Source organism: Pelodiscus sinensis, chromosome 23 (assembly GCF_052426305.1).
Source record: "Pelodiscus sinensis isolate ZL-2025 chromosome 23, ASM5242630v1, whole genome shotgun sequence".
NCBI classification, from domain to species: Eukaryota; Metazoa; Chordata; order Testudines; family Trionychidae; genus Pelodiscus; species Pelodiscus sinensis.
The window spans coordinates 13,460,261-13,479,703 of NC_143074.1; the positions used below are offsets into that span (position 1 = coordinate 13,460,261).

Consider the following 19,443-nt stretch of genomic DNA (forward strand, 5'->3'; position numbering starts at 1 on the left):
AGCAAATTTCCCCTCATTCAAATCGCTCCTTCAAACTCAATTCTTCCATGCTACCCACAAAAAGTGATTCAAAATAGCTTAAAAGAAGATAACACTTTTTTCATTGAATGAACAGGATGTGCACATGCCTAAATTCAGTAACTGCCTACTCATACTACTATAACCTTTGTTCTGTCTCATCCCATTCCGTTCCTTCCTCTTATTGTCCCTACTTGGTTATACTATGTGTAACATTAGGCCCTGATTCCTGTAGGTGGGGCAGGGCCTCAACGGCTACATCTAGACTGCAGCGTCCAAGGATTGCATCTGCTTTTACAAAAAAAAAAAAAAAAAAAAAAAAAAATCAGAAAAACGGACGTGCTCTTTCGCCATCCCTGTAAGCCTCGTTCTATGAGACATAAGAAATGTGTTGGAAGAGCAGGTTTTTCCAAAATTTGGCACCGTGTAGACACACCAAATTTTGGAAAAGCCTCTTTCAACGGAAAAGTTTACAACTTACCTTTGTAATCTAGTGGTAGCCAAAGAGCTTATGACTTAAAGGCCTGCACCTACAAACTGACCTATAAGGCTCTGTGTGGTGGAAACCTGTGCAACTCGTACATTAGGTTTTACAGGGAATCTGCCTTTGTGTTTGTTCTGTGATGTGTACCTAATATTAGGCTGATTCAGAAAAAAAAACTGGTTTATTTTTCACAAATTCTGGATATACTACAAGATCAACCCCTAATCCCACGGGGAGATCAGCAAAATAAGATCACTTTTCTTTCAAAAGTGCTTTGATCAGCACTGAAATGGTTAATGTTTGTGTCCATGCAGAACCAATACAGGACTGGGGCTTTAATTTGTCATTAGGTTTCAGCCCCCTTACCCACTCAGATGAATGGAGCAGATCACATTTCTCTGGCTGTTATTGTTTCCAGACATCTGAACACTCAGATAGACAGCACTACATGTTGGATATTCAGTTCATGCTTGGTAGATTTCTTCACAAACGTAAGGGCTAGAAACTGGGAGGAAAATTCCATTCCAACACTAATGAAGTTACTGAATTTATGCAAGGAGAGAATAGGGCCCTTGATTTATTTTAAATTAGAATTGTGTTCTGGAAGAAAGCTATCAGTGTCTATTGGAATTTGAAACATTATGTCATCCATCCAGTCTGGCCTGAAGCAGATTTGGATAGCAATGTTTAAAACACTGGGGATTGGTACACTGTTGGTCCTGCTGTTAATTCCAGCACTGTGCTGTTGGCAGTGCAGTTATGAAAATGCTCGTGTAGACACAGTGTGGTGAAAGCCTTAGAAATGTGTTTCAAATTCAGATTAACCAATGAATATTTAGTGTTTCAGTTTCACTTTTAGTAATCCAGCAATAGAATAAAAGAGCTGTGAACTATACAGGTTAGATACACTGGAAGAAATTTTTAATTCTCTAATTTTGATGCATTGAGGTTCCACTTCAGATCCCCAAAATGTCTTGTTTTCCAAACCCAGCAAAAAAAACAAAAGCATTGCTATTGTAAGGGTTTTTCCATCTTTGACGCCCATACTTTTTTATCCCATCACTTGCCTTTCTCATTCCTCAGGAGAAAAAAGAATGAAAGAGAAGATCACAAAATTACATTACAGAGTTGTTGGATGTTTTTAAATTGTGCATTTTAATAACATCAGATTTAAAAAACAGATTTAACAAGGCAATGAAAGCTTGTTTCATCCCTCATGGCAACATAGTGCAAACAAAATACCACATGAGTTTAGATGCTTAAGGAACTATATTAAAACTATGCCCATGTTTAGCAATTTTCAAGTAAATAAATATTAAAGCAATACATCAAATGTACAATAATATTACCAGAACCATTCAGAAAGTAATGATGTGCAGAAAGTACAGAAGCACATCAGCATCTGTCTGACTCAGTTGTCACTAAATGAAATAAGATTTTCCATCTAAAGTCTGTCAGCTAATTAAGCCAGAGCAGCTCAGTTCACTGAACACAGCAAAACCTCCATCTTTATATAATGTTAAGAATAAACTGGGATTAAAGGAGATTCTGTACCTTTTGCTTCATGAAGCACTGATAAGAAGAGGTAATAGTACCAGGAAGAAACAGCTACTTTTCCTTTCAAACATTGTTCTTACTTTGAAGTACATTTCAAGGAGGCAGGAGGAATAGGGGAATAATGAGTATATCTACTCCTCACTGAAAGAGTTGTTTATGATCATACATATTTTACTTGCAGCTTTTCCATTCATTCAGGCATGTCAGTCTATTTTACCATTCGAGTACCTATATTTCATCTTGAGTATACAAAATAGTTCATCTAGAGTTAGACAAATTAAAAACCCCACTCAGGAGCAAATCAATTGTACTACTTTCCCCTCCCCTGCCTTTACCCCATCCTCTGATGTTGTGCTCTGTGAGGGTTAACAAATGTTTAACTATTTCTGTGCCCTTCCAGATATGCTTGAGGAATTAATCTTGATGTGAGCAGGGGGAAAAAATCTGATTGTTTGCTGTATTATTAGGCAAATCTCAATGTAAAGGACAAAAAAAATACTTCTAATCTTCCTAACGTCCCAGGAATTAAGGGTAGAAAAAGATTAAGTTCTAAGCACATTGTGTGTTCTTTGATGAACTCAACTCCTTATTTCAGCAGGTGAGCAAAAGGAGGAGCAGATGCAGTGCCCCCTGCTGAATCATTGCTTTTTAGGTTTCCATTATATTAGGGTCTAGGCCCATGTAGAATAAAAGTCTCTCTCCCCTGGAGCCAGTCAATATCATTTTCTCCCTTACTTCAGCTCAATGTGGCCAAGTCCAGAGCATTGCACTCCTACTGCACCACTCTGCTGCCAAGCCCAGTCTCTTTCTATTCAGCTTCATTTCATTTGTCCATTTGCTTATGCTGAAGAGGTGATAGAACAGAGTGAGATAGCAATGCACAGAGCAGCCAGGAAGAGAGGTGTGGCACCTGCTGCTCCCTGCAGAAGACTTAAGATGCAATTTGAGGAGGAGAGTATGAAACTGCTATTAAGACAGAGAAGAAATTTCACAAGCTGAGGGTGAATAGTGAGTGAAAGGAAAGATGACTGCATCAGAGGGTACTGAGTAGATAATAAATAGCAAGGCGGTGTGGTTATCTGCTGGAGAGAGACTAGTGTGAAGCTTGTTTCAGAGACAGAAGGGGAGAGTCAGGTGTGCAGCAAGTATTGGTGAGAACATCCAAGGTACACAAGTGGAATTGTGCATCTTCCTTCAATATGTATGGGCGGGTGTATGCATAGATGAGGGGGTTCTGCATATTGGTTGTTTTGTTATGTGTGGGCTAGCTGCTTTTTGCTGGACCTAGTAAAGTTTCTCAAAAATCCTGTATTAAAGGATTAAGGAACTAATCTCACTCCCATTGAAATCAAGGGTGGACTTGAGTTCAAAGAGTGTGAGCTTGGTCTAGATCCCTTTTATAAATAAGTGCCAACATTAAAAGAGAAGGTAATACTAACGGAAGTTACTCAGGCGAATGTCCACAAATGAAGATGGGAACATAACCCTAAATAAATATATCTCTATTGTAATATGTAGGGCATTTTTCATAGAACACAACACTGGAACAGCTGATAATTTCCCTCAAATAAAGAAATTTGCACTGAGGTTTTGGACCATGCATGGTTTTAATCACAACAAGAATCATGTGTCGTAGCCTATTCGGAAATAAATATTCCTTTCTGAGCATAACATTTTGCTTTTAAAATTCATGCAAGAAGCCTCAGAATGGGTCTGGTTTTTGTTTTTAAACATGCTATAATACATAAATTAAAATTCAAAGTGCAGCATATGACATTTTCCTCTTTAAGGTCTTTTAACAAAAATGAAAAAGAAAAGAAACTTCAGTTAATGCCAGAAGTCTGACAGAAACAATTATATGCTATTGAATTCAATCTGCATTACCATCTTTTTTTGCATTTATTCAGTTATTTATGTTAAGAATCATGTCACGAATGCTATTATATATGCAGGGCCTCATTCTTCCACTGATACCAGAGCAACTCAAAGCAAAATCTGGACCACTGTATCCAGAGACCAGCACTCAGATTCAGAAACTAAACAAAAGCTGCTACTGCTGAATGCTACTGGGACACAGAGATATAACTTTTGGATGTCTCTCACTAGTATTAATAAAAATTGTTTAACTAGTTTAAAAAAACAGTGCTATGCTTTTTCTTTCCCACCCTCCCCCACTTTGGGGGAACAGGAAGAAGACTGAGAGTGTTTCAGCCTCTAAACACAGAAGACTATCAAGAGTGGCCATACTTTATCAGACCAATGGTTCAATACACTGTCCCAATACACTGTCTTCTGACAGTGGCTGGTACAACATGCTTCAGCAGAAGCAAACATAATTATCCAGGTTTCCGACAGGGGAAGAGAGTAGGAGGGGTGAAGTGGCTCAGGGTGGTTCACCCAGCATTGAAGGGGAACATAACAGTCTTCAAGTACTGTCATGGGATGAGCACACCCGTTCCCGTCAGAAGGGTGGGCATTGAGCCTCTGAGGCCTCAGTGCTCAACCCCGCATGCATCCTCATGGCCAGAGTCAATAGTAAATCCCTTTCTCACTAGTTCAGCGTGGCCTAGCAGCCAGAGTCACTAGCAACGCCCTCTTCTCAAAGGGCAGTGGAATTAGTGGCCACAGTCACCTAGTCAAAGTATCAGAGGGGTAGCCGTGTCAGTCTGAATCTGCATAAACAACAAGAAGTCCTGTGGCACCTTATAGACCAACAGATGTATTGGAGCATAAGCTTTCATGGGCAGACTCACTTCGCCAGATGCATGTGTATATGCATGAGTCAATAATAACACCCCTTCTCTGCAAAGCAGTCAGGCCTAGCAACCAGGCTGTGTCCAGACTCAAGGGTTTTTTCAAAAAAACTTCATCTGCGTCTACACTACAGCCGCGTTCTTTCGAAATTAAATCGAAAGAACGCGGCTTTTCTTTCGATGGCAGAAAACCTCATTTCATGAGGAAGAACGCCTTTTTTCGAAAGTGCTCTTTCGAAAAAAGGCGTTCTTGAATGCAAACAGGGCTTTTTCAAGAGAGCATCCAGACTGCCTGGGTGCTCTCTTTCGAAAAAGCAGCTTGCTTTTTCTAAAGTACTGCTTGCAGTCTAGACCCTTTTTTTCGAAAGAGGCTTTTTCGAAAGTATCTTTCGAAAAAGCCTCTTTCGAAAGAGGCCTGCAGTCTAGACGTAGCCCCAGAGTCAACAGCTCTACTCCCCTTCACGCAGGGCAGCATGGCTGGACAGTGTAGCCTAACAACCAGTCAATAGCAAAGCTCCTTTCCCACAGGGCAGCGTGGTCTAGCAGCCCAAGACACTAGCAACGCCCTCTTCTTAAAGGGTAGTTAGCAAAAGTAGCTTTCACTATACCTTTCTTTTTAAATAGCACTCTTCAACCCTCACACACCAGTGCGGATTTAGTACATCCCATCACAAGTACATAAAAGGTTGTTATAAAATGGAAGATGATAAAGTATTCTCCTTAATCACTGAGGACAGCACAAGAAATAATGGACTGAAATGTGTGAAGAAATATTTCCTTATGTTTATTTTAAACCTGGCACCCATTAATTTCATGGGGTGATCCCTGGTTCTTCTGTTATGTGAAAGATTAAACTTATTTAAAAAGCAGTGAAAATAGCTTTCTAAGAAAGAAGATTTCTTTGAGAATGTTAAGGATGCAATAGGTGAATAAAATGTTAAAAATTAAGTCTGAGTTGAAGAGTGCTAATTAAAAGGAAAGGGATAGATTGGTATTCTAAGATTCTGGTTTGTAATAAGCAAAACACTTGGCCACAGTGTGTCAGATCTTGGCAGATGTGACTCAGCATTCTAGCTTAAATAAATTATGTGTACAAGGTAGTTCACTATAGGATAGTGAGTGTAAGTATGCAAAGTCTTTCAAATGAGACCCCAAAAACAAAGATCCTGTTTATTCTGTATGGACATAAAAGAATGCATGAAACTTTGTTTTATTTTTATTTTTTTAAAAATAGGGGATAGCCCTGGCTTCCCGGACTCAAATTCTCCTCCTTCTACTGTGCAATGCTCTGGGAAATGGCAAATGTTGATCTCTGTCCAAGGAATGGTGTGTTGGGGGTGATGCTTATGAAGTAGTTTGGGATGGAAGACATTAAATAAATGTAAGATATTATAATAAAATAAAGCCCAGAAGTCTAAGAGTTTCCTCGGGAACCATGAAAAGCATTTGGGAAAAATGTTTCTTATCAATAACCATATACGAACAGTCACAGAGATAAGTTTATGCATGCCTACAGCCATTTTCTGACATCCAACTCTAAAGTAAACTTCTCTGAAGCTGATTTTTTAAAATCTTCTTTTCCCAGTAGAAGTTTGGTTCAAATCTGTTACCAGCCGATATGAACTTGAGCCAATACTCCATATACTGAAGTAGCTGCAAACAACTCTCTTAAGGTTAGGTGGTGGTGTCTTTAATCTCAAACACATTCCAAATACATGCCTAGCTTTTTTAAGGGCCACATTATTCTGGACCAGACAGGATTCTTTTCATGCCAGAGGTTTTTATGTTTCCGTTATAATCCAGCTATTAGACCTGCTGTTTCTGTTTTGATTGAAAGCAAGTGTTTTACCTTAGAGATATACTTCCAAAACCACTTTAATAAAGAAAAACATATGGACCAGAAACCTACCCTAACAAGTAAGTTGATGGTGTCCTTTTTGACAGAAAGAGTAGATCAGAGGTGCGCAATAATTTTCAGTGGGGACCACTCCACGATTTTGGAAAGTGGTCAAGGGCCACACTTTTCTGTGGAGGTGGTACGGGGTCTAGGATGGAGGTTGGCAGAGACGTAGTGAGGGGAAAGCAAAAGGGGGCAGCTGCCCCAGGGCACCACGCTAGGGGAGCACCGGGCTGGGCTGCGGTGGGGCGGGAGGTGCGGGGTGCTGGCCTCAGCTGAGCTGCAGGAGGAGGGAGGTGCTGGGAACCTGGGGCTGGACTCCAGGGGAGGGAGGGACGGAGAGGCAGGGAATCAGCTCTGAGCTCAGCAGGTTTGTGCAGTTTGGGGGGAGGTGCAGGGAAATGGAGCTCAGCTGGGTTGCAAGAGTGAAGAGGTGCGAGGTACTGAGCTGGGTTGGGCTGCCGCGGGAGAGGAAGGTGCAGAGCTCGGACCTCAGCTTGGCTGCAGGAGGAGGGAGGAGCCAGGAACCCACAGCTATACTCAAGGGGAGAGAGAGGGAGGGGCAAGAAATCAGAGGTGGGCTCAGCAGTTTTGTGGGACTTGGGGGAAGGTAGAAGGAAATGAGGCTCAGCTGTGCTGTAAAGGGCTGCAGGGAACTGGTGCTGCATTCACTTGGACTGTAGGGGATGGTTTTGGGGGAGGTGCAGGGAACCAGCAGGGGTGGGCAGCTCAGTTGGGTTACAGGGGATGGAGGTACAAAGAATCCTAGTAGGGAGCCCTGAAACAACTTCCCCTGGTCCAAAAAATCCCTCATCTGAGATCAGTCAGGTCCAGAGAGTGCCAGACCAGGGAGGTCCAACTTCTACCCAAGTCCCCTCCTTGCACCCTCCCTCCTAGCCAGATACCCTACCCCCAATCTGTTCCTGCTCCCTCCCTCTGGCCAGCCATCCTACATCCAGCCTGCTTCTGCACCCTACTTCCCCCCCTGATCTCACAAACTCACCCCCTTCCATCCGCCACTTCCCTCCCAGATCCTGCACCCCATCCCTGTCCCGCTCCTTGGCAGCCCTCTCACACACACTGAACCCATTATTTTGTCCCCATTTTAGAACCTAAGGGGGCCATAAAATTCCTCAGAAAAGCAAATCTAGCCTATGGAAAGCCCGGAACCTTAGTCCTCCCTATCCCTTCCCCTCGCCCCTTGGGGCTGGAATGCCAGAGGAGTGAGGTGTCTAAGTTGGGGGCCACCTAAGTGAGGGTTGGAGCTCTGGGAGGAGTTTTTTTGTTTCTCACTTGTGTAGTCCCCATCTGATTATTCTGTGGGTCAGTGGTCCCTGATCCAAAAAAAGGTTGCCTACCCCTGCAATAAGTAAAGAAAATATTGAAACCTTTTGAATTGGACATAAATTAATATTTTACTTTATTTAAAATGAAGTTTGATAAACTAACATGAGAAAGTTAAAACACTTAATCTGTTTAATAATTGAAATTAAACCATTCTCCCCAGCAAAATGGCTTGGGCATAATTGTGTAATTAAAGGTGGGTTTCCATTAGCAACTGGCTGTCTGTGGAAAGGTTTATATTGAGACACATGGTCCACGGGCCAAAGAGCTTGAGAACCACTGGAATAGAGGCACCCCTGGCCTCTCCCCATCAAGAGACCGCTGCAGGCTCCCTGCTGCTCCACAAGAGCCCACAGAGAGATCAGATCTGTTACCATGATGGTGAAATCACCATGTTGCTCCAGTGTGGATGATCTTTGTAAGTCTTCCTCATCCAAGTAGTCAATTTAAACAGCATGGCTACGTCTAGACTGGCATGATTTTCCGCAAATGCTTTTAATGGAAAAGTTTTCCGTTAAAAGCATTTTCGGAACAGAGCGTCTAGATTGGCACTGAAGCTTTTCCACAAAAAAGCCCCGATCGCCATTTTCGTGATCGGGGCTTTTTTGCGGAAAACAAATCTCAGCTGTCTACACTAGCCCTTTTGCGCAAAAGGGACTTTTGCCCGAACGGGAACAGCATAGTATTTCCGCAAAAAGCACTGATTTCTTACAGTAGGAAGTCAGTGCTTTTGCGGAAATTCAAGCGGCCAGTGTAGACAGCTGGCAAGTTTTTCCGGAAAAGCAGCTGATTTTCCGGAAAAACTGGCCAGTCTAGACACAGCCCCTGGTAAGATACCACGTGAAAACACTTGGTGCATCCATGGAGAGGCAGGATGTTTTGTCTCTCTCCAAAGAGAGTTGTCATGACTTGTGTCTCTGGGTGAACAAGACCCTTTGTGAGCTCTGTGAAGAGGTGAGATGTTTTGACTTCCAGCTTCAAGGGATTTGTTCTTCTGTCTTTGGGGTGCACGTTGCTTTAACCTGAACGGAGCTAGCTGTGACAATGCATTTCTTTGTTATTCTGACACAAAGTGAAATCTGTGCTGAAGACCCCACATTCAGTGAGAGAAAGCGCTGCTGTCAGAAAAAGTAAATTCAAAGTCTCTCCAGTTTTCTTCAAAGATCACCTCTACCAGTTAGTGGGGCTTTTACTGATTGGTCTCTTATATGTCTGAAGGGTGACTAAATGTTATCTGTATCTTTTTGGGTCATATCAACAGATTGTTTTGGGCTCAATCCTAGATTAAAATTTAAATTGTATCAGGCCCTTTGTAAGCAGGCTGGGGAGTGGTCTCATTTGGCAATTATTATTCGGTATTATTTACCTAATATATACATTGCCATCATGGTATTGACATATACATTTCTCAGTACCTTTACATATAAAATAGCCCAGCCCCATTGACCTCCATGGGCAATGTACCTCGTAAGGAGTGATGGGGATACGATGAAGTTGTTTAAACAAATATGTTGCAATGGTAGAAAAAATGTTGTGTGTCTGAAAACTGTAGGTACTGGGGGTACTTATAATTTTTTTAAAGGGGTACTTTATAAAAAAGGTTGAGAAACACTGCTCTAAACCGTTGCTTTTGGTCTCCCTGTTTCCTTTCCCCTTTGACAAGTTGGGCAGGTAGCAGTTTTGGTAAAACTATATCAGACACGTGCACACAGTGCTCGCTCTACCTCAGCTGGTGCTGGATAATCAGAGCCTCAATTCTAAAGGAGTTGGCATTACTGCGGTGATCAATCCTCCCACGTTTTGTTGTGGATTTTGCAAAGAAAATGCTGGTGTTTTCTATAGGTCGCCCACATCTTCCAGTCATAGCAGAGACTTGAGATTAAACGTGGCTTTCTCAACTAAAAGTCTTATACATGTTTGGACGTTGTGATTGTCAATATCTGGCGAGGCAGTCTGCCAAGGGCAAGGCTGGCCTTGAATCTTGATATCTATGGCTTCAGGTGAGTGGCTTGTGTGAAATTTGGAAGAGCAGCTCAGAGAGACCTCTCTCCTTTATTTAAGGATAGAATCTCACAGCAGCCTAAAGGAAAAAGTCCTCGTGGCAGACAGAAAGCCACGCTTGCAGTGTATCCTCAGCCTTAGGCTACTTATTGCTTCAAGTGCCTTTAAGAAAGTGAGGGTGATTCTCATGTTGTGTGCATTTTATTTAAAAGTTTTTTTCTGAGTGTTATTTTAACAGGTAAGTTAATCTCTTACATTCACTGATGTAGCAAAGGACGTGTGGGGAGGTAACTGCCCTTCTGCTCTCCCATCATACCTCTGCTCACCTGCTCCTCCTCCATCCACCACCGCCTGCTGAAGCCTCGTCCCTGCCTCTGCACCCCCAGCCCAACCCTCCTCCCTCTTCAACAGTGCCCGCCCCAAACTGGAAGGAGTGGGGGAAGATGCGGTACAAGCTCCCCCCTCCTCCCAAGGTCAGGCTCAGCTGTACTCCAGGTTTAGGGTCCTGTCACGTGGTAGCAGGGAGGGGGGGGCGCAAATTTTGCTTTTGCCCCCGGGCGCATAACACTCTCGCTATGCTTCTGAAGGCTGGGTGCAAAAAAGTGCTCCGGATAGGGAACTGGGGTGTAGGAGATGGTGTGAGGTCTGAGAGGAAGTTTGGGTAAAGGAGGAGGTTGTGACCTGGGTCAGGGGATTGAGGTGTAGGGTCAAGGAGGAACTATGGGTGCAGGAGAGGATTCTGGCCTGGGGAAGAGTATAGGAGGGAATACACAGTCTGAGAGGGAGTTGTGACCTGGGGCAGGGGGGTGCAGAGGGTTTAATAGTGACCTAAGGGAGGGAGTTGGGATGCGGGAAGGGCAGGGGTTCCAGAAGCAGGCTTTGGCTGGGAGGCACTTACCTAAATGTCTCCCAGCCGGCAACCCTGCAGCATCCACAAGGCAGGTTGGGATCCTGCCTGCTGCAGTCCCAGATTGCTTAAAACTGTAGGCAGTTCCCTCCATGTGGCTCTCAGCTTGCCAATATAGGCACGTTTTCAAGTGAAATGATAAATCATAATTGTGTATTATAATTATTTGTTCTATTATTGCATTTAGGAACCTGAGTTATGGACCAGGACAGTATTGTACTAGGTATTTACTGTAAAAACACAGAACAAAAAGACTCTCTCTTCCCCAAAGAACTTCCAATTTAAGTTAATTTTTCAAATTTTAAAATAACACCAAAATATGCCTTTTTTCTCATTTCTATTTTGCAGAGCAAAGAAACATTGATAAAATAAATAAAAGACTAATTTTTGTCTGTATCTAAAAAAATTTTAATAGGCAAGTGGTTAAACAAAGCAGTTAAAAGGACTGAGATTTTCAAAGCTAGTTTACAGAATTTAGCCACGCAGCTCCAATTAAGTTCAGTAGAAATTGTGTGACCAAATTCTTTTTACAGCTTTTAAATTTCAACTGACATGTGCCTAACATCGTTTCAACCACTTTTCTTTTGTAATTTCTGTATTTTTTAATCTCTCATCATTTTTTAAGTTTATAAAAACTAATTAGAACAAGGACTATATTTGTACTGCACCCAACACAACGAGGTATCAATCTAAACTGAGGTTTTTTTGACATTACCACACTCAATAACTGATTTTTGTTTGTATATAATATTTATACCATGACCAAAACAAATGAAATACTTCTCATCTTTTGCAAGGTATCCCAAATCATTTGTAATATAAATACTATAGAGTGAAACCAACAATCAGCAAAATTAACAATGTTTCAGCTAGTGTGTATGTACAACACTGTCCTCTCCTGTATGAATGCAGAACTGCTCAGCTGCATGTCATAGACTCTATACTACTAGAAGTTAATGCAGGCTACATCTACACTGCACATCAATTTTGAAATAAACTATTCCAGAATAGTTATTCCGAAATAGCTTATTTTGAAATAGCACATCTACACTGCAGGGAAGCCTAAAAATTAGTCCGAGGCAGGCTTTCCTAATGTAGATGTGTTATCTCAATTTAGAGCCCCACAAGGCACTGGGGAGGAATTACTTAGAATGGCCAGGGTGAGGGGCTATTTCGAAATAGCAGCAGTGGAGCATCTACACATGCCTTATTTAGAAATAGCTATTTTGGAATAGGCATTATTCTTCATAAAATGAGGTTTACAGATTTCGGAATAAGCCGTCCGTTATTCCAAAATAACTTTGCTGTGGAGACATACCCAGAGAGTCCACTAGCTCAAGTGGCAGGGGCCAGTACATTTAGAAGAGATTTTGGGTCCTACCCTTGTGATCACTATGAAGTTCTAAATGGCCACAATGTGCAGCATGCTGATGATAGCTAAAATAACCCCGTGCAGCTCTGTTCTTTCTAAGAATTTGTATTTAACACTTACATTATTTTATTATTTGTATTTAAACATTGCAGAACTGTAACACAGCAGCAAACTGAGCTTGGTGCTGACTGCAGCCTGCATCTCCTTGCAGTCCTGAATCCAGCCTTCTAAAATGGAGGATGATGGTCACACACTGCAGCTGAACCGAGCACTCTTACACATCAATAGCATCTATCCCAAATAACCCTAGCAATCCATGGATTTTTTTTTACAATTCATACATCCTTGTTTCACAAGGAAACTAAAAGACTTAGCCAGCATTGCCTGCATCCTTCATGCAGGGGGCTGGCAGTGTGGGGGGTACAGGAGTCAGGGCAAGGCCTTGAGGATGTGGGGGGCAGGGCAGGAGGCTGGTGACATGAGGGTGCAGGAGTCGGGGGTATTGAGGAGGGGTTCAGGCCAGAGAGCTAGGGATGTGGGGGATGTGAGAGTGAGGGTCCCTTCCAACAGGACTCTCTCCTCCAGCCCCCTCCTGCCAGCAGGAACCTTCCCTCTCCCCTCGGCACTGTGGCCAATGGCCGGGAAGGGGATAAAAGGTTTGGGGCAAAAGGGCTACTTACCAGGACTGCGGACAGGCAAGGTGGCAAGCCCCAGCTGGCCACTCTGTTGGTGCTGTGGCTGCCCCCAACAGTCACTGCAGTATAACTCTCCCCTGTGCTTACTGCCTACTCTCAGGATAGACTCATAGACTCATAGACTTTAAGGTCAGAAGGGACCATTATGATCATCTAGTCTGACCCCCTGCACAGCGCAGGCCACAGAATCTCGCCCACCCCTCTTAGAATAATCCTCTCACCTATGTCTCAGATATTGAAGCCTTCAAATACTTTGAAGGCCCCAGCATGCAGAGAGTCCTTCAGCTGTGATCTGTGCCCAATGCTACAGAGGAAGGCGAAAAACCTCCAGGGCCTCTGCCAATCTACCCTGGAGGAAAATTCCTTCCTGACCCCAAATATGGCGATCAGCTAAACCCTGAGCATGTGGGTAAGACTCACCAGCCAGACACCCAGAAAGTTCCCTATAATGAATGGTCAATTAGTTACCAAGATCATGTTATTTCATCCAACCATCCCCTTATCATAGAATCATAGAACTGGAAGAGACCTCAGAAGGTCGTCAAGTCCAGCCCTCCGCTCTAGGCAGGACCAATCCCATCTAAATCAACCCGGCCAGGGTTTTGTCAAGCCGAGACTTAAACACCTCTAGGGATGGAGACTCCACTACTTCCCTAGGTAACCCATTCCAATGCTTCACTACCCTCCTAGTAAAATAGTTTTTCCTAATATCCAATCTGGACCTCTCCCACCACAACTTGAGACCATTGCTCCTTGTTCTGCCATCTGTCACTACTGAGAACAGCCTCTCTCCAGCCTCTTTGGAACCTCCCTTCAGGAAGTTGAAGGCTGCTATCAAATCCCCCCTCACTCTTCGCTTCTGCAGACTAAACAGACCCAAGTCCCTCAGCCTCTCCTCGTAGGTCATATGCTCCAGACCCCTAATCATTTTGGTTGCCCTCCGCTGGACCCTCTCCAATGCGTCCGCATCCTTTTTGTAGTGGGGGGCCCAGAACTGGACACAGTACTCCAGATGTGGCCTCACCAAAGCCGAATAAAGGGGAATAATGACATCTCTGGGGGTATGTCTACACTACCCCGCTAGTTCGAACTAGCGGGGTAATGTATGCATACCGCACTTGCTAATGAAGCCCGGGATTTGAATTTCCCGGGCTTCATTAGCATAAGCGGGGAGCCGCCATTTTTAAATCCCCGCTGCTTCGAACCCCGTGTAGCGCGGCTACACGGGGCTCGAACTAGGTAGTTCGGACTAGGGTCCTATTCCGAACTACCGGTACTCCTCGTGAAACGAGGTGTACCGGTAGTTCGGAATAGGCACCCTAGTCCGAACTACCTAGTTCGAGCCCCGTGTAGCCGCGCTACACGGGGTTCGAAGCAGCGGGGATTTAAAAATGGCGGCTCCCCGCTTATGCTAATGAAGCCCGGGAAATTCAAATCCCGCTTCATTAGCAAGTGCGGTATGCATACATTACCCTCCTAGTTCGAACTAGGAGGGTAGTGTAGACATACCCTGGATCTGCTGGCAATGCTCCTCTTAATGCATCCTAATATGCCATTAGCCTTCTTGGCTACAAGGGCACACTGTTGACTCATATCTAGCTTCTCATCCACTGTAACCCCCAGGTCCTTTTCTGCAGAACTACTACTTAACTGGTTGGTCCCCAGCCTGTAACTATGCTTGGGATTCTTCCGTCCCAAGTGCAGGACTCTACACTTGTCTTTGTTGAATCTCATGAGATTTCTAGTGGCCCAATCCTCCAATTTGTCTAAGTCACTCTGGACCCTATCTCTGCCCTTAAGCGTATCTACCTCTCCCCCTAGCTTAGTGTCATCTGCAAACTTGCTGAGGGTGCAATCTATCCCCTCATCCAAGTCATTAATAAAGATATTGAACAAAACTGGTCCTAGAATCGAACCTTGGGGTACTCCACTAGAAACCGACCGCCATCCTGACATTGAGCCATTGATCACTACCCGCTGGGCCCGGCCTTCTAGCCATCTTTCTATGCATCTTACCGTCCATTTATCCAATCCACATTCCCTTAACTTGCTGGCAAGAATATTGTGGGAGACCGTATCAAAAGCCTTGCTAAAGTCAAGGTATATAACATCCACTGACTTTCCCATGTCCACTGAGCCAGTTACCTCATCATAGAAGCTAAGGGATAGTATCCCTCGCACTCTGTGCCCCCTCCCTTTCAGTGTTATGAAAAACAGTCCCATTTTCCTGGCACAACCAAACCCTGACCTTGCTGTAAATTAGGATAAGAAGAAGCTGCATATCAAATTTGGTGATCCTAGCTCTTAGGGTATGTCTACTCTACCACCCTAGTTCGAACTAGGGTGGTAATGTAGGCAACCGGAGTTGCAAATGAAGCCCGGGATTTGAATTTCCCGGGCTTCATTTGCATATTGCCGGTCGCCGCCATTTTTAAATGTCCGCTAGTGCGGACTCCGTGCCCCGCAGCTACACGCGGCATGGACTAGGTAGTTCGGATTAGGCTTCCTATTCCTGTTCCTATTCGGAACGAGGAGTAACGGTAGTTCAAATCCCGGGCTTCATTTGCAACTCCGGTTGCCTACATTAACCACCCTAGTTCTAACTAGGGTGGTAGTGTAGACATACCCTTACTGTTTAGGAGGAATTCTTGAACAAACAGACTAATGGACAGACAAACAGATGCACATTTCTAAACTATATAGACAGATTTTCAGTTTGACTTGGTTTCTTGAAACCCCAAAATGATAATTTGCCTTTGACTTGTGTATGGACTACAGAGTCAAGCTTTGTATTTGCAGCTGGTACCACATGTACATAAAACTTAGTCTGGGCCAAACTATGCCCACAGCAGTTACTGTGGTGCAACTCCAATCAGTTCCAATGGACACTCATGTACATGAAGGCAGAACTGAGATCTTAACGTCTTTTGTTTACTGCATAGAACATCTAAATTTGCAGAAGGCAATAACATTTTTCTTAACCAATGGATCTCTGTTTAGACTCTCTCTGAAGCTACAGTAGATTTTCCACAACAGAAGCCTCTCTCTCTGCTCTCATGAACAATATCCCAGCAAAAATAAATGAATGTATCAAAGTAGGTGGAAAATAAAGGGAAAATATTTGTACAAAATGCTGATCCACCAAAAGCACACAAAGCACTTATTCAGTAGAAAACATGAATACTATAATCTGAGGCAAATTACCAAGCATCAATTAAGATGCAAAACTACAGTACAAAAAAGGGTTCATACACTTCATGTTGTCAGAAGAACCTGTTTCTAACAAGGATAGCAGAACTGTAGTGCTCTACAGGACTGTCATTCAGCTGTCCTGTCTATTTGTTCAATGTTACATGAGATTCTCTTAGAAAGATAAGAAATTATGAGCAACTGAAGAGAAACATTTAGGTCTAAACCCATTATGCTTGATTAAATAGTCATGCAAGGAGGAATAAGAAGAGGTCACTCACTATCAGCCTTCACAATGTGAGGACAAAAAACAGTTATTGACTGTACCCTACACACGATATCCACGCACATGATTCAAACAACAGTTTTTTACAGTATTAACAAACTGTGGAAGTGAGACACAGAGAAATTAAGCATCCACACCAGGACTGAGCAAGCTACCTCTCTCAGGCTGGAATCAGCCTGCCAAGCCACCGGATCTGGCCTGCGGATGCCCCTCCCAGGATCCTCAAGCACGCATCAGCCCTACTCTAAATGCAGGGCTGCTTTGTGCGACTCTCTACTCTGGAGGTGATCTCCCTGCCCCCAGACCAATCCTCAGCTTCTATTGGTCAGAAACAACCAGCCAATAGAAACTGACCCCAGCAGAACTCTCATCTCCTATTGGCCAGAAACAGCCAGCCAATAGGAGCTGAGAGATTGGCCTGGGGGATGGGGGCAATACAAGCCTTTCCCCCCTCCCAGAGTTGAGAGTCAAGTTGAGAGTCAGGTGGAGGGAGCAGGTTGCATTTTCAATGTTCTGGGACTGCAGCAGGCAGAAAGCCCAGCTGGCTTTGGGGTGCTGCAGGCTGGGAGATGCTTAGGTAAGTGCCTCCTAGTCAAAGCCTGCTTCTGGCACCCCATCTCTCCCAGATCCCAACTCCCTCCCCCAGGTCACCTTCCAAACCCCCTGCACTCTCCCTGCCCCAGGTCACAACTCCCTCCCAGACACTGTACCCCCTCCCTCACCTCTCCCCCAGGCCAGAATCCTCTCCTGCACCTCCACTTCCTCCCTGACCCTACACCTCAATCCCCTGACCCAGGTCATAACCCCCTTCTTCACCCAAACTCCCTCTCAGACCTCACATCATCTCCTGCACCCCAGTCTTTTACCGTGTGTGCCCTTCTCCACCCAGCCTCCATCCTAGATCCCCCCACACATCGTCCACAGAAAAGTATGGCCCTTGGCCACTTTCCGAAATCTTGGAGTGGCCCTCCACCAAAAATTATTACCCACCCCTGGTCTACACAGAACCCTTACGTCAAAATAAGCTACACAATTTGTAGCTTTTTCAAGGTAATTTTGAAATAGCTTTGGTGCTATCTACACAACATCAAATTTCAAAATAAAGCACTATTCCAACAAGTCCCTTAACCCTTATGGAATGAGGGCTACAAAGGACACCGGAATAGCATGCGCATTATTTATTTTGAAATATATTTTGAAATAGCAGGCGCGTTTAAGGACGCGGAATAGCTATTTCGGGATATTTCCAGTAAACTGAAATAGCCCTGCTGTCTAGACGTAGACTAAATCCTCTAAGATTCAAAGAAGTCATGTGATCATTTTGCACTGTAACATACATAGGCACTGACAGGACATGTTATGCTGTCAGAATATTTGTACAACACTGAGTAGGCAATGAATAGATAGATCAGTAAATATCCCCATTTTCCAGATACAGAAGATGAAGGGAATGATCAACTGATTTGCCAAAAGCCATAGCAAGTATCAAATAAAGTACTGTAAGCCAAAAATTCCTGGGCCACAGCACTGTGATGTGATCTGATCACTTTGTTCTGGCACACAGATTTAGGGCAGGATTTTGAAATCCAGTCAGGGTTGGTCTAACTCAGATAACATTGTGCCACTCTGGCAGATTTGTATTAAAAGCCCACATCTGAGCAGAATTTTGGCTGTTATTGAATCACCATAACATTCTTATTTCAGTTGTGACAGAATAGGCAAGAAGAACAATATATTTTTTACCCACCCAGCTTTCCATTAAGTCATCCTGGCCTAATCCATCATTAAAAACAAACATTTTGAATCTTACCTTGAACACATGTTTTTTTAATCTATTCATGTCTTTCTTTTTTAGTATTGCCCAATGGAAGATAAATATTGGTTTCAACTTGCTATGGTTCAATGTAGAGATTAAAATGAAAGTTGTTCATCTGAAGAAGTGAGCTGTACCCACCAAAGCTCATGATGCCATCTACATGTTTTGTTAATCTTTAAGGTGCTGCTAGACCAGTGGTCTCCAAACTTTTTACACCCAAGTTCACTTTTTAAATGACAGACCAAGCCAAGATCTACCGCCCCACCCCTTCCTTGAAGCCCCTCCCCTTCCGTAAGCCCCACCCCTTCCTTGAAGCCCCGCCTTCTCTATTCTCCTCCTCTCCATCACTTGCAATCCCCAATCCTTATACTGCTGCTTTTTTTTTTTTTTTTTTTTTTAATTCTTCTGTAGGAAGAGGTTTTTCCAACATTTGGCCTGTCTACACTGGACCAAATGTCAGGAAAAAAAACCCTTCTTTTGGAAGCCCCCTTATTCCTTGTGGAAAGAGGAATATAGGGGTGACCAAAAGAGCCTGTTTGCTCTTCCACTAAAAAAGTGGAAGAACAAACGCAACCCTGGATGCCGAAGAGTTTTACTGGGATATCTCCAGAATCCTGAAAAACTCCTGCAGTCTAGCTGGACCCTTGCTGTGTTGAGACAGGATGTGTAGGCTCTGGGGTGGGAATGGCTGGAGGGGTGAGAGGTGCAAGCTCTGGTAGGCTCTGGGGTGGGAATGGGTGTGGGACGGGGTGAGAGGTGCAAGCTCTGGGAGGAAATCTGGATGCAGGAGGAGGTGGAGAAGGGGACACTGGCTCGGGGAGGGGGCTCCAGGCTGGGCAGTGTTGGGATACTAAGCAAGCCACAGACTTGCGGATGTGAGGGTGCAGGAATTTGGGTTGGGGTATGTGAGGGGCTGAGGGCATGAGGTTCCAGTGTTTGATAGGCTCAGATCTAGGGTCTGGGGAAGGGGGAATGCAGGAGTGGTTGTGGCCAGATGGGGGCTTGGCCCCAACTGGGGGTTTGTTGGCCAGGCTTCATTTTTAAATAGAATACTATGTCAAACACAAAAAATTTCTGCATTGTCTTTATTTATGAGAATGGCAGGGAACCTGCCTTGAGTCAGG

The 19,443-nt window shown here is 43.9% G+C and overlaps 1 protein-coding gene across 2 annotated transcripts in view; it reads right to left on the reverse strand.

The window, feature by feature from the left end:
* Positions 1-19,443, reverse strand: part of FNBP1 (formin binding protein 1) — a 169,831-nt gene that overhangs the window by 121,891 nt on the left and 28,497 nt on the right. The gene's annotated exons all lie outside the window — the stretch shown is intronic.